Source organism: Phodopus roborovskii, unplaced genomic scaffold (assembly GCF_943737965.1).
Source record: "Phodopus roborovskii unplaced genomic scaffold, PHOROB, whole genome shotgun sequence".
NCBI classification, from domain to species: domain Eukaryota; kingdom Metazoa; phylum Chordata; class Mammalia; order Rodentia; family Cricetidae; genus Phodopus; species Phodopus roborovskii.
The window spans coordinates 18,907,742-18,922,150 of record NW_026126407.1 but is presented as its reverse complement, the minus strand read 5'-3'; the positions used below and the strand labels follow the sequence as shown (position 1 = coordinate 18,922,150).

The 14,409-nt window shown below is 43.0% G+C and overlaps 1 protein-coding gene and 1 pseudogene across 1 annotated transcript in view; one reads left to right on the top strand and one right to left on the bottom strand.

The window, feature by feature from the left end:
* Window positions 1-221: 221 nt before the first annotated feature.
* Specc1 (sperm antigen with calponin homology and coiled-coil domains 1) overlaps window positions 222-14,409 on the top strand; it is a 258,219-nt gene continuing 244,031 nt past the window's right edge. Inside the window, exon 1 of the mRNA XM_051180438.1 lies at window positions 222-311. The gene's annotated coding sequence lies outside the window, so the exon portion shown is untranslated. The remainder of the gene's footprint in view (window positions 312-14,409) is intronic.
* On the bottom strand, window positions 363-13,401 carry LOC127219841 (high mobility group protein B3-like; annotated as a pseudogene).

Below are 14,409 nucleotides of genomic sequence, written 5' to 3'. Positions count from 1 at the left end.
TTTAAGAACAATGGTCTGAAGCACGGAGAGGGACTCTCTCCCAGTGAGATGCTCCACCTGATGGAGGTTGAGCAGGTGAGAGAACACAGGGGATGCAGCAGGAAAGAAACCACCTCTACCGAGGACCGGGGCTCCTGGACTACATCTCCCAGGAAGCCTCGCGCTGACACGTGGGCGCCCCCTGGAGGTGGACATCAGGAAGGCGCCGGCGGGATCGCTGGGACCTTCCTGGTAGCATCCGTGAGCGCTGAAAGCTGTGGCAGCTGCGGGCTGAGGCGGCGCTGGAGTCCGGTGCGAGTGAACCACAGCGGGTGAGTCAGGGTATGGGCCGCCCGGCTTCTCTACTCCTGAGCTGCCTTGTCTCAAATCTGGCGGGCAAAGCGCGGGTGCAGAGAGTCCTGGCTCGCAGATGCGGGGTGCCCCTCTGGGAAGACGCGCTGCGGTCCTGGGTACCAGGCGGCGGGCAGCATAGGGATCGTGCTGCAGGTGGGGACCGCAGGTGGCCGGCCCTCCCTTTGGTTTTGGCGCAGCATTTTGGCACGGGGGCCAGGTGGCTCAGGCAGCTGTGGCCCTGGGAAGCCCCCCGACCCCGGGACAGGTGCGTGTGCGCCGGTGGGACTCCGGTGACCACGAGTGTGCTTCCACAGAGCCTTTGAGCCCTGATCCTGCCCAGGTGGTCGCCTAGGGCTAGGGCTGCGGGGCTCCAGGACGCCTGGGAGAGTGGGGAACTGTGTGGATGCTGGTGCGTGTCCCCGCCGTGCGCAGCCTGGCGTGAGCGCAACAGTGCTGGTCTCTTTTCCTTAATGCCCTTGGAACAAAATTAGTTTTATGTGCTTATTTTTTTGTTTTTTAACAAGTTTGATTCTGAATATCTTAGTTTGATTTTTGTGGGAGCTCCATACGCCAGCACGCAAGTTTATATAATAAGCAGTATACGCTTCGGGGGGGAAAAAAATCCCATGAAGGTGCTCTTCCTTGCCCTCTATCGGATGAATTATGTCGGACTGGTTGACATGGGTATCCATTAGTAACTGCGGTGGCTGGAGGCGAGAGATAAAGTGTTTTTGAGTGAAGTCACGACCGAACCCTTCTGATCAATTTTTGGTTTCACAAGATTTGGTTATCCAGTTTCAAACACTGTTATTTCAACAGTTAAGACGGAGATGGAGGGTGGGGCAGGGGTTCGTCAATCCTAATTCCCTAGTATAAGAAAAACAGCTTTGCATGCTTACTCAAAGCCATCAAGTTTGTTTATTGATTATTTTGAAACAGGGTCTCCCTAGCTAACTCTGACTAGTCCGGGACTCACAAGAGCCACCATAAAGTGGTTATTTTGTTTTTGTCTTCGAGACAGTGTCTCCTTAGGCATTCTGGTTGGCCTGGAATTGTTATGCAGCCCAGACTGGACTTGAACATGTCCCCTCCTTCCACCTCCTGAGCACTGGGATTCCAGGAGTGAGCCACCACATTTGTCCAAAGGGAGCATTCCTAGGGGCGACGCGGCAGCCCTTCTCAAGCCTGCTAGTTTTTAAGTGCTAGTTTTTAAGCTAATTTGTGGATGTGCCATGGGATGTTTTTGTCTTGTTTGGTTTCAGGGAAGTGTTTTTCCTGTCTTTTCTGTGAGAGAGCTCTATTATGTTAAGTCTATTTCTATTCATACCTGATTGAGTCTCCTCCTACCCCCCACCATGCTTTCATACAATATGGATTGATATGGCCATCTAAATTTCCCTCTTTAAAAAAATCTCTAACACGTTATTATTTTGCTTGATCTTCTTATTAGAATCCTGTAATACTTTAGGATGAATTTTTTGGAGCTATGTATGGTGGCTCATGCCTGTAATCCCAGCACTTCTGTCTGAGACAACAGGGTGAGTTTGAGGCTAGCCAGTGCTATATGATAAGACCCTGTATCAAAAAGTAAAGCAAAAAAAAAAAAAAAAAAAAAAAAAAACAAAAAACAAAAAAAGCAAAAAAACAAACAAAACAAAAACCAATAATAGCAGCACAACAGCAAAACAAAACAATTGAAGACAAAATAAGCAGAATCCTCTCCCCCACCAACAACAAACACCACCTCAAATGCATGTTTGGTTTGTTTGATAGATCCAAAAGCTAGCATTTTCCTTAGGGGTTGGTAAGTGCCATTGTTATGAATGATTCCTTCTGCCCAGTAATTATGCTTGTGGTGTTCACGCTGGTCCAGCTGGAAACTTCCTGTCATTTTCTGTGCTTTGGAACAGAAGAATGATCTGTTCCTTGAAGTCTGGTGGAAATTGCTTTGCATGCCACCTGGGCTGCCACTGGGAGCGTTAGGAAGCTGATGCCACCATTCAGCCACTTGTGCCCATAACCATTGATTGTCCTCGGCTGGCCTATGGCTTCAGCCATTTTCATACTCTTCATTGCCCCGGGAAATCATCAGCATTATTGATAATCAATATATGTTAGCACCTGGTACCTATTCACTTTCAAGATAAACTCATGTAATAATATATGATGTCATTATCCTTGTAAATCTCAATGCTTTGTGACCTCTCTTTTTCCTCCTGTTAGCATGTAGTAATTGCACAAAATAATGGCTTTCATACTTTTTCACACATGTATATCATGCACTTAGCATGTAGTAATTGTATAAAATAATGGCTTGCAGACATTTCCACATATGTATATCATGTACTTTTGTCAAGCCCACCTTTTCTCCTTTTTATTGGTCAGGCTTACGAATGATTTCCTCTTTTCTTGATCCTTTCAAAGAATTTTGGGTTACTGATTAATCTATTGATTTTTATCTCCCTATGTTAGTAATTTCTGTTGTTAAAATTTATGCTTTTTTTCTGCTTTATGAATTTACTGTATTCAAGCTCTGGTCCTTTTGGACTGAAATCATGATTCCTTTATTTAATCATTTGGCTCTTGTGCTGAGCAGGTCCAAGATGTCTGGTTTCAACCTGCAGCCTGAGCTGTATTTTCACCTTAACCCTTGGGTTAGGCGTTGCTGCTGCTCTGGTCTTGTAAGTTTGTGTTCATTGCATTTACCAAGGCTTACGTTATCTACCTGTCTGTCATTCTCCACATTCTCTGTGCTGTGTCCTGTCACAGACCATCTTCTTAGGATTGTTTTCCTTCTCCTTCAAGTACAAGTGAGTTTATTGGGTGTTACTTACAGGAGTGTTGGTGACCCCAAAGCAGTTGGACCATGCTAAGCTTCTCCATTAGGGATGATGGCCTCATGGATGCTGCATAATGGATCCCTGCTTTCAACGTATCTTCCACTTCAAAATCAAAAGCAGGAGGAGGGCAGGAAGGAGTAATAGTTGGGCTTCCCATTGAAGATTCATGGCCTTCCCTTCCTCCATCTTAACAGAATTTCAAGATCTCCATTAGTGTTACCTTAGACTTGGCTATCTATCCCTGTACTGTTCTACTCAGGTGTTGCCATGGCTACCAGGCCACGTTATTCTCTGTTCCAATATGGCAGGGAGGTGAACACATTGTGCATAGAAGGAAAAGGCTTACTACACATGGGTTCTACATCCATAAAATAAATAGCCATTCTACCATGATTGACGTGGGTTGTTTGTAGTTTTGGACTGTTACAAACAGTGATGATGTGGACACTCTAGTACTTGCTTTCTGTTGGATGAACACATGCATTTCTGTTGAGCACAAATGAATCTAGGAGTAGAACCACTTGGCCCAGAAACTCCCCCCGTTTTCATCTCTGATTACATTAACAGAGCCTTCCAGCACTAGTTGTACTTCTGGCCTAATACTGTCAGTATTCAATAGTGGTTGTGGCAAACAAACAAACAAACAAACAAAAAAACCATGCTCTCAGAAACACAGGTGAACATGCTTGTGTCTTTCTGAGTGTCAGAATTTACCGAAGAGCAATACATTTACATGGCATAGTACTTTCACTGGCAGTAGTGTGCTAGATTCTCACACTCCCTGATAGCCCTGGCTGAGCCAACCGGGCTCTTTATTTCCATTAAAAAAAAAAAAAAAACTTTATTTACTTGTGTGACTGTTTGTGTGAAGGTCAGAGAACAACGTGTGGGATCAGTTCTCTCCTACCATTTATGACCTTGGTATTGAACTCAGGTGGCCGGGCTTGGTGACAAATGATTTTACCCAATAAGCCATATTATCGCCAGCCCTTATCTTTTTTAAAAATCACTTTTTGTTTTATTTTATGTGTATGGATGTTTTACCTGCATATACGTTTGTATTCCATGTACATACGTGGTGCCCATGGAAGCCAGTAAAAGGTATTGGCTCCACTGGAACTGGAGCTACAGATGGTTGGTTGCAAGACACCACATGGGGGTTGGGGACGAACCTTAGTCCCCTGAAAGGGCATCCAGTGCTCTTAACTCCTGAGCTATCTCTCCAGTCCCTGTGCTAGAAGATGGCAGATGAAGTAGATCATGGCAGCAGTATGCACTGAACTGGTTCTCCTGGGACAGTAAGGAGTCCTCTGTCTGTTGGACCCTGATACACTCACTGAGTGGTCAGATGATGGGTTTGAAGGGATCTATTGCTCTCATAGTGTTGGCTATGGTAGTGAGGCTGAGGTAGGGGCATTGCTTAAGACCAGGAATTCAAGGCCAGTATGAACCACATAGATTTTTTGACCCCCAAATTCAAAGCAACAGCAACAAAAAACCAAAACAACAAAATTCCAAAAACACATGCAGATACACAACCAGACAAAACAAAAAACCCAACAGTATGTGTGGGGATGTAGCTCAGTGGCAGAGCACTGTCTCGCATGTAGGAAATCCTGGGTTCCATCCCTGGTATAGTAAATAAACCCCAAGCAACCCCCAAAGCAAAATGTGGTGATTCTTAGTGTCTGTGGTCTCATCTTTGAGATTGTTTTTTACCCCATGTGATGAGAAGCTACAAATTTGTTAATGAAGCAATTTAGGTTTTAAACCATGCTGAGACCCTCTTTGAAATACTACGAAGGGGTCCTGGCTTTCAGGTTGTTATATTGTTAACAGTAGTGTTTATACATCATTGCTTTGCTTCTTAAGGCTTCTTTTCTCTTTACACATTTGTTTGTGACTTGACCAGTTCTGTCACACACACACACACACACACACACACACACACACACACACACACGCACATGCACATATGCATGCACGCACACCCCACCCAGTGTCATTAGCATCTTCCTTCTGCTCATTTTCTTGTATGTTTAAGAAAAAAAAAAAAAAGCTTTTCCTTGAACTTTGGGTTTCTCAGCAGCTGCTAACTGCTTGCTGAGATAAATTTTCTTGACTTCCCCTAAAACTAGGGTTATCTGGTTTTGTGACGACAAAGAGAATATTCTTAGATTTCCAGATAGTGACTCTGGTGGCCCCTGTGAGCTGAGCAGTCTGGGCAATTGTCCTCCTTGCCTTCCTTTCATACTGATTCCGTTTTGTTTTATTCTGTGGATCTTGGCTGCTGCCAGCTGGACTGGTGTGGAATCTTGTTCCTTGGCACCGATTGTCACTGTCAGATTCTGTGTTAGACCAGAGTGGAGAACATAGACCCAAGATGTCTGAGGATGAATTCGAGAGAGAGCCCCTGTCTTTGAATCTGACGGTTCTTGTTTCCCATTTGCTGTAGCCTCATCTCAGAATTGCTGAGTTTTCCTATGCTCTTGAGTGGGATTGCACTTGGAGTGATTGGTGAACTGCGGGTGACTCAAGCTGTGGGGGCGGTTCTAACACTCCAGCTGCCGTTCCCTGGTGACTGTGTGGTTGGAGTATATCCTTGTCTCTTTTTCTACCTATTTGAAGCCCAGATGGTGCTATTGTTTTCCACTGCATGAGCCTCCTCCCAAGCTCATGGTGTGGTTTGGTGGTTTGCCTCAGTGGTCTGGTTCTGAGTACTCTTGACACTGCCAAAATTCCTTAGGCATTTAAGTTGGCCACTGGCACAGTTTCCTGTTTTCTAGGTTTATTATTGATTGAGTTTTTAAAAAATAATACCTCTGTTATTCCAAGTAATTCAAAACCACTTGAAAGGCAGAAGAGTTTGCTTAGTTCACCATCTTGGTCCAGTCTTTTATCTTGAATTTATTTCTCCTGTGAGCCAAGGGCAATTGCAGATTTGGTGATTCATCATGGATCATGAGGCTCAGCATGGCCATACTTTAGTTCAGTATGAGGTCACAAAGAAACATTAAAAGGGTGAGCTATGTCTGGAGACCAGGGATCAGTTTCCAAGAGTCTTCTCCCCATTGGTCATGTAAGATGTGCTTAACTCTCCAGCAGGGAGCTTGGAATGAGGTCTACCAGGGAAGCTCACTATACACTCAGTTTTAAGGGAGGGTTTTTCTGGGGATTGATCATGTAAGTTTTTGTCCATCACACAACACGTTCCAGCCTAGAAGAAAGCTGTATATCCAGCATAAATTAGTGGTTACAAACACTTGCCATTGATGTGGTGGAATGCCCCTTTAGTCACTGGGAGGCAGAAACAGGTGGATCTCTGGGAGTTTGAGACCAGCCTGGTCTACATAATGAGTTCCAGGCCAGCCTGGGCTAAATAAAAAGACCTGACCTAAAAAAAAAAAAAAAAAAAAAAAAAAAAAAAAAGTCCCCGAAACAAAAAGTCTTATGCTTTTACCAGATAAGATGCTGCATTCCCGGATGCCATCTAAGTATGAACTTTGCCTTTCTTTCTTATTTTTTAATTTCTTTGTGGTATTTTATCTACACCTTTGGTCAAACCTCTACCCACCCTGCAGCCCATCCTAGTTTAAGCCCTGTTTCCTTATCTGTCTTTAACTTGCATGCCATATTTGTCCTCTTACCCATCACTTCTCCCCCACCCCCATCCCCATCCTCTTACAGGTTCCTTTATAATTTCCTGGCATTCATCCATACTCCACTCATTCCAAGTAAATATATAAAACTAGGGTCCAGATGTGAAGGGGAACACACATTGTTTGTCTTACTTTGCCTGAGTCACCTCACTTAATATATTTTCTTGTTCTACCCATTTACCTGCATGTTTTATAATTTCATTTTCCTTTACAGAGAGTAAAATTGCATTGTGTATATGTACCTCATTTTCATTATCCATTCATCAGCTGGTGGACACTTAGGCTGGGTTCACTTTCTAGTTGGTGTGAATAGAATAGCAAGGATATGCAAGAGTCTCTGTGGTAGGATAGAGTTCTTACGGTATATGCCCAGGAGGTATAGCTGGGTTATAAAATGGTTCTATTTTTAGTTTTAAAACAGTTTTTATTTTATGGTATGAATGTTCTGCCTGCATGTATGCCTGTGCTGTGTGCATGCCTAGTACCCATAGAGGCCAGAGAGAGTGCTGAACCCCTAGAATTAGAATTATAGGTGGTTGTAAGCTGCCATTTAGATGTTGTGAATTGAATCCTGGTCCTTTGGGAAAGCAATCAGTGTTCTTAACTGCTGAGTCTTTCCTCCACCCTCTGTTTTTTATGGTGGGGGTCTGCTCAGATTTTCACAGTGGATGCACCAGCTAGCATTCCTACTAACAGTGCAGAAAGATGGATTCCAATTTTCCTATATCTGTTGTCATTTCTTTTCTTTGATATCAACTTCATCTTTTAAGGACCCTTTAAAGAACAACAGGCTCTGGTCCTACTACATTAACTTTTCTGTAAAAAAAAAAATCACTCCTATTTTCTTCATTTTTTTTCTAAGAAACATGGATCCCAGACACTTGGAAATGACTTCTGGCAGACGATCAAGTGTTTTTGATCCTCTCAGAGAAAAACATTTGTAACTGTTTAGGTGTAAACATTAATACTTGTGAATATTGGCACCTGTGTTGGGTGTATAACTCTGTAGTAGAACACTTGCCTCTCATATGTGAGGTTCTGTGTTTGATCCCCAGCACCAAGGAAAAGCAAAACAAGACACAAACTATGACTAAAGAATGACTTCTTGACTTGGAAAAAAATTCTATAGTGTGGCAGGTGTTGTGCAGAGCACAGAGAGGCCAGCATTTAAAATGGTCTCTCCCTTTTTTGTCTATGGTCTCTTGAAGAACTCTACCCAGCCCAGCAGTCTGCAGTTTTGGTCATATCTGTTCCAAAGTTTGATTGCCCCCAACCCCCATCATGGTCTCTACTCATCCACACTTTGGTATCTGTCTCTGGTCATGTGACATCTCCCATCTTTCCTTCTGGTTGTATCAGATCCATCATATCTGAGTTTGATTGCTCTCCACATTGGGGATCCTTGAGAGCTGAGCAGCTGGTCATACTTGTTGAGGGGTGGACTGACACTGAGGCTTTCCTTGTGATGTATGGAGAAGGAACATTCTAAATGAGGGGCATGCTTGGCAGAGCCAGTAATATCCTGAAATTGAGGCCTTGGGACCTTTCCCCAGAGGCCCTGATATACAGAGAAAGACACTGTTCCTTCTCTAAAACCAGGCACATGCTTGGCAAAGCTGGTGCTGGCATGGGGCAAGGGCCTTGTGGAAGCTGTGGCTTCACACCACGAGTCCTCAACTCTTCCCACCATATGGGGCTGTGGTTATCAGCCCCTAAGCTGCTTTGTTCTCAGTCTGTAATGTTCTTGATATACCTTGTGTTCCCCTTGTGCAACATTGTTTGCTTAGCTTTCACTGACTTGGTCCCATTATATGATAGTCTCTGCTGCATCTGTCCCATTTCTCCTCTGGAAATTGTATGTAAGATGTTATACCTTTTTCAGCTTGCTTTGCATAAGACATAGCTTGAACAAGACCTCCAGATCTCAAAGTTACTTGTCTCTTTATCTTCTGATTCCCGGTTCTCTCTCTCAGGGCCCTATAACTGAAGAACAACCTAGCTACACACAGTCTTTTGGCTTACAGTTGGTGCTTATTGATGTTAATTGATGGAACGCCTAAAGGAAGCAGGAAGCAGTATCCTCCCCATTCTGAACCTTGTTTACACCTGATTTTTACTTTGTGCTGAGGGTGTGGATTTAAAGCATTAAGCTCACATTGTCTGTGATGGTTGTCTGGGTTCTGTCTGTAGTAGATGGTATAATTAAACGTTTGAGTGGGAAAGGCTTCTTGAGGTCATTTAACTTAAGTACGGGCTTAGATTGCCAAATCATAATTTTTAAAAATCAGTGTATGTGAGTTGTACAGAGTAATGGTTTTTTCCTCCTTTCCTCCTTCCATTTCTTTTTTGAGACAGGAGCTTGACTTGTAGCCCTAGCTGGCCTGGAACTTGCTTCAGAGACCAGGCTGGCTTGGAACTCACAGAGATGGAGCTTGCCTCTGCCTTTGGGATTAAAGTGCTGGTACTAAAGGTGTGTACCGCCACACCCACCTCTGCCTCAGACTTACAGTGATCCTCTTACCTCTGCTGAGTGCTGGGATTGTAGTTATGTAACACTACAACTGGCTAAAGTTTCTGTTTTTTGAGGTTTTTTGTGTGTGTGTGTGTGTGTGTGTGTGTGTGTGTGTGTGTGAGTGAGTGTGTGTGTAGCCCTGATTGTCCTGGAACTCACTCTGCAGACCAAGCTGGCCTCGAACTCACAGAGATCATCTACCTGCCTCTGCCTCCCAAGTGCTGGCATTAAAGGCATGTGCCACCAACACCCGGCTTAAAGTAATTTTTTAAAAAAGAATTTTAAAATTACATTTATTTATGTGTATGTATGTGTGTGTGTGCATCTGTCACGGCATGTATGTAGAGATAAGAGGACAACTATGGGAGTTGGTTCTCTATTGGACCATGTGGGTTCCAGAGATTGAACTCAGGTTTCGGCCTTGCTGGCAAATTTTTCCACCTGCTGAGCCATCTTGTTGACCCAAGTAATAGCTCTCATTGAGACATTTTCGTGTGTGTGTGTGTGTGTGTGTGTGTGTGTGTGTGTGTGTGTGTGTGTATTACATGATTTGTTCTGACCATATTTTCCCATTACTCTCTTATCCCTGCTTCACCCTGATCCCCTTCACCACCAGTCTCCCTTCTCTTTAGGTGTCCTCCACCCCACCAACCCAATTTGAGAGCAAGCATGCAACACTTGCCATCCTCAATTGGACTTATTTCACTTAACAGGATGACTTCTAGTTTGTTTGTTTTTTTCTTTGTTTTTTTGAGACAGGGTTTCTCTGTGTATCCCTGACTGTCCTGGAACTTGCTTTGTAAACCAGATTGGCCTCAAACTCAGAGATCTGCCTGCCTCTGCCTCCCAAGTGCTGGAATCACAGGTGCCGCCACCATTGTCTAGCTGATGGTCTCTAATTTCATACATTTTCTTTCAGGCAGCATGATTTTACCCCTCCCTGCCACACCACCTTTTTAAAAATAACTGAATAGTATCCATTGTGTGCATGTGCCACATTTGATGGAAGCCCCCTAGGCTGCTTCCATGATTTGGCTGTTGTGAATAGTGTCCCTGTATTCGTGGGTATGCAGGTGTCTATACTGAATGTAGATTTTTGGTTCCTTCAGGAGCTGAATGGATGGGTCATATTGTAGTACCCAAACCTCCACGCTAATCTCCAAAGTGCTCTACCTTACATTCCCATGACATTGCATATGGGCTCATTTCCTCTCACATATTTGCTGTTATTTGTTGCTTTTTGTTTATCTGATGATAACCATTCTGACTGGGATGAGGTGCAATCTCAATATAGTTTTTATTTGCATTTTTCTCAGGGCTAAAGTTGATAAACATGGCCAAACAAGATGACTCAGCAGCTAAAGAGGCTTGCTACAAAAAGCCTTGTGACTAAATTTGATTCCCCAGAACTCACAAAAAGGAGAAAATCAGCTCCACATGTTTTTTTCCTCTGATGTGTGCATTGTATACACGTATCTCCACATCACACACACACACACACACACACACACACACACACACACACAACAATAATGAATACAATAAAAGAAACATTTTAGAAGATGATGAATTGATGAATGTTTTCTCTGCTTTTTATTGGCTTTGTGTACTTACTCTCTTGAATTCAAAAGTGTCTGCTTAGTTAGTTTATTCACTTACAGATTGGATTATTCATCCTTCTGGGTTTAATTTTTGAGTTCTCCCTACCTAATATGTAGGATATATATATATTATATATATTCTGGAAGTGTAAGAAAGACAGCCTTTTGACCAGTAGTACTAGGAAACTGGCCATCCTTATCCAGTAGTCTAAAACTTTCACTCTGTACAGAAGTCAACTCAGAATGGACCAAAAACCCTATGAAAGTAAGACCTGAAACTATTTTTTTTTTTTAGACTGGGTCTCACTATGTAGTCCTGGGTGGCCTGGAACTTGCAGTTTAGACCAGGCTGGCCTTGAACTCACAGAGACCCACTTGCTTTTGCCTCCTAAATGATGGGATTAAAGGCATGCAACATTATCCAGGCCTTCAAGACTTTCTAAATAGGACTCTAACGGTTCAAGAATTAATAAATGCAGTTAATGGGAGGCCAGCCTGGTCTACATGGCAAGTTCCAGGATTGCCAGGGCTACATAACACGTACCCTGTCTCAAACATACACACATGCACACAGACACAGACACACACATGCCACCACCACCAAAAAAAAAAAAAAAAAAAAAAAAAAAGTTTCTGCACAGCAAAAGAATTAACAGAGTGAGGAGTCAGTCTACAGAACAGGAGGGAATCGTCATCTGACCTCTGATGGGATTAATATCAACTTGACTTCCTATCTCACTGCTCTGGGTGTTTAATTATATGTAGACTGTCCTGCCGGGATTTCAGACTGCAGAAATGATGAACTCTCTATGGCAAAACTGAATGAATCATATTCTTGGTTTCAGTAGTTTCCCTAGCTCCTTTGTGTACTGATTCATATGCTTACTCATTTTATTTTATTCAACTACCCCATCTTATTCCCACCCCAGACAACATTCTAATGTGTCTCATGTATTCATTTTCTTATATATACTTACAATTAGTATTATTTTATAAGCATGTGTTTTTATCTATTTTGGAGCACACTAACATGCTCACACGTGCGTGAGCACACACACACACACACACACAATAACCATAGCAGGTGTGATATTGAAGACTTTTTAAAAATGTAATACTATTTATTTAACTTCAAAAACATTTCATCATTCTAAACATACAAAAAATTAATAATGTTGCAAATTGTGTTTAGGTACAGAGGGTTCTTGAATTTTTCATTGATGGCAGCAGTTCTTTACTTTGCTGACTATGATGAGTTCTATAGTTTGTTTAAAAACAGTTTAAAATTTACAACACTTAACTGAAGAAAAATCCAAACACTTCATGCCAGCTGACCCCTACTCCCTTTTCCACAACTAAGAATGTCAGCAGAATGCTATATGCCACTATATACAAAAACAAGACAACCTAAAGCTAAGTGGATGCCCACAGCAGTATCAACAGGTCCAGCCTCACAGGGCACGCCCTGAGTTACAGCCTCCCCCAAAAGGCGTCTTCCCCTCACAGCCTCCAAGTCAAACAAGGAGTATCAAGAATCTGTCTGGGTTGTTTTGTTCTCTTTAGAAACTATAGATATGTACATTTGACAACTCAGGATTTCTAGCCAATAACCAACCATATAGTTAACACTACCTTATGAGTTGAAAACAAAATGCCAGAAACATCTTCAAATGCCTTGTCACACAAAGTGCATGGGAGTGAGTAGAACACGAGAGTGCCTTTTCATTTTAAAAATGTTTGGAGCTGTGTACGATTTGATACAGTTTCAGGGCGCTCCAGATACCCACAGCCACTTCATGTAAACCACTGACACTTTGAGAAAGTACAATGTGATCATGATCAAATATGAGATGTGCCAATCACTGCACTCTCCTACTCTAAGGTATTCACAAGGAGACAGAGGTTTTATTCATCTTCCTCTTCCTCCTCCTCTTCTTCCACCCTTTTCCTGGCAGCTTTAGCAGGACCCTTGGTGCCATCGATCTTTAGACTTATAGTTAGAAACATCCTTCTCATACTTCTCCTTCAGCTTTGCGGCCCTGGTTCACTGTCACTTAAGTTAGTGGACATCTCACCCAGCTTCTTTGCCACATCTCCAATGGAGATGCCAGGATCTGTAGATTTGATTTTGGGGCAGAATTCAGAGCAGGATAAGGTAAATCCAGATGGTGGTCTTTTGGGGACACTGGGGTCCTTCGTCTTCTTGCCTCCTTTAGCTGGTCCATAATCTTTCATTTCCCGATCATAGCAGAATTTATCCGCCTTTGCTATTTCATCAAACTTCGATTTTTCCTTGCCAGACATTGTCATCCACCTCTCAGAGCTCTTCTTGGGAATCTCCGCAAAACTGACTGGGACCTCTGGGTTTTCTTCTTATGTTCTTCCCTGCATGTCTGCGCAAAGAAGGCATAAGCAGACATCTGGCCCTTTGGTTTCTTGGGGTCACCTTGAGGCATCCAACTGTATTGTTCACTAGTCTGGGTCAATATTGAAGACTTTATCCCAATTCTTTTAGCATCCTCCACCATGTCTGCTTTCATTCCGCACTCACCCTTTTGGGTTTGGAATTGCCTGTTCTCTATACCCGCCACTGTGGATGGATATTCCTACTCCTAGCTGCCACAGAGGATGCTGAGTGAAACTTACAGTGTCGTCTTAGGATCTGTGTGGGAATTGCTTTGGGAAAGAGCAGTGTTGCCTTATCACGGCAACATAGAGGTTCTGTATTCAGTTCAACCAGGGCTACCAGTTCAACCAACTATGGATGAAAAACAAAAAGCAAAACTCAAACAAACAAACAAGCAAACAGAAGCAAACACCTCCCTCCCCCAACAACAACAAACCCTTAAGACATCCTACCTGTGCAACTGTTCCTCCTTGGCATTTCCCCCTAAACACCACAACAATGTTTTCACAGCACTGCATTATGCCAGGGATGATCAGGAATCATTTTACATGAGGACTTGAGCATCTGTGAATCTTGACATGGGTGTGGTGGGGCAGGTATGTGTGTGGTGGTACCCTGTGGCTACTGAGGGATGACTGCGTTGATTTAGCCAGTTCTAACACCTTGTCCTCCAGATGGCCTGTACCATGATACTTGCCTCCCAAAACACAGAAGGATTTTTCCACCTGTTTTCTAGTTGCTAAGGTCAAGGTTATATATGGTTTGAGTAACCTTTACTGGAAATGCTTTTGATGTTGAAGTATTTGCATATATAGGAGTTATCTTGGAACCAAGTCTTGAAATTCATTTATGTTTCATGTGTACCTTCTATTAACCACCTGAAAGTCATTTTCTACATTCTTAGGGTGTCTGTGTTTTGACTGTGACATGCCACATAAGATCAGTCTTGAGAGTTTCCATGAGTGGCATCATGTCAGCAGTCAAAAAAAAAAAAAAAAATGTTTGATGCTGGGTGGTGGTAGCACCTTTGATCCCAGCACTTGGGAAGCAGAAACAG